Source organism: Phalaenopsis equestris, unplaced genomic scaffold (genome assembly GCF_001263595.1).
Source record: "Phalaenopsis equestris unplaced genomic scaffold, ASM126359v1 Scaffold000021, whole genome shotgun sequence".
Classification (NCBI taxonomy): domain Eukaryota; kingdom Viridiplantae; phylum Streptophyta; class Magnoliopsida; order Asparagales; family Orchidaceae; genus Phalaenopsis; species Phalaenopsis equestris.
Genome location: NW_018164463.1, coordinates 90444 through 91483, shown reverse-complemented (window position 1 = coordinate 91483; position 1040 = coordinate 90444).

Here is a 1040-nt window from a genome sequence, read left to right as displayed (position 1 = left end):
ATGTACTTTTGTAAATTTCAATTTCATTAGTTTGTAAGTTGCACTTTACTATTTTCCTTTCTATTTGCTATGTACTTTTGAGTTTTTAGTTTCAGTAGTTTGTAAATTGCATGTAATTTACTATTGCCCTTTCTTTTTACTACATATTTTTATATGTTTAGCTTTAGTAGTCTGTAGTTGCACTAATTAATTTTACTTTTCTTCTTGCGGATAGATTTTGTAGAGAGGAGCATTCTCCCCTCTGTCAGGGGACATGGTGCCTTGTGAAGTTCGCTAGTAGAAGGGACCATGGATGTAGAGCTACGGAGATGATCCTTTCAACCAGCTCACCACAACAAGCCTTCACCTCAAGTCCCATCACGCCAACACCGCCTCCAATTGCAACTACCACACTCCCACCGCCTACAATCACAATTACCACACCAACATTGCCACCAGTCACCAACCATGACCAACACACCAACACCGTCACCATCAGTACTATTGATGCACCATCCAGTTCGAGAAGTACAAGCTACCGTCATCAGCATCAGACAGTGGGGAACACGTAAATTTTAGTTTAATATTAGCATCATTGCTTTATGTTTTTGTAATTTAATAGAAAAACTGATCATATACTATTTTTACATTCACTCCCCCCACACAGAACATCCATTCCGTTAGAGACATTATTCGGAGCAATTATCCTCAAGGGAGATCCCGATGACAGTTCGAGATATGTGATTTTGGGAGGTTCTATAAACCTCGAACATAATAATTTCATTTATATATTTATTTTTATGAATCTAACATTTTATAATTTAATTTAGAGAAACAGTGGTCCTTGCCCCCTGAGGAGGAGGCACACATCCGGAGGAACTCGAGCATAAGGTGAGCTACCGTCTTTGCGACGAGTTCTGTGATGTACACCTGACATGTGAGCACCCCTTATGGCTTGACGAAGATGTATTTTTCGCCCTTCTTAGGGCTTGGGACTCTCCCAAGTATAAGAAGAATAGGGAGCGTGTGACAGCGACTTTTTATATGCTTAAAATACAAGA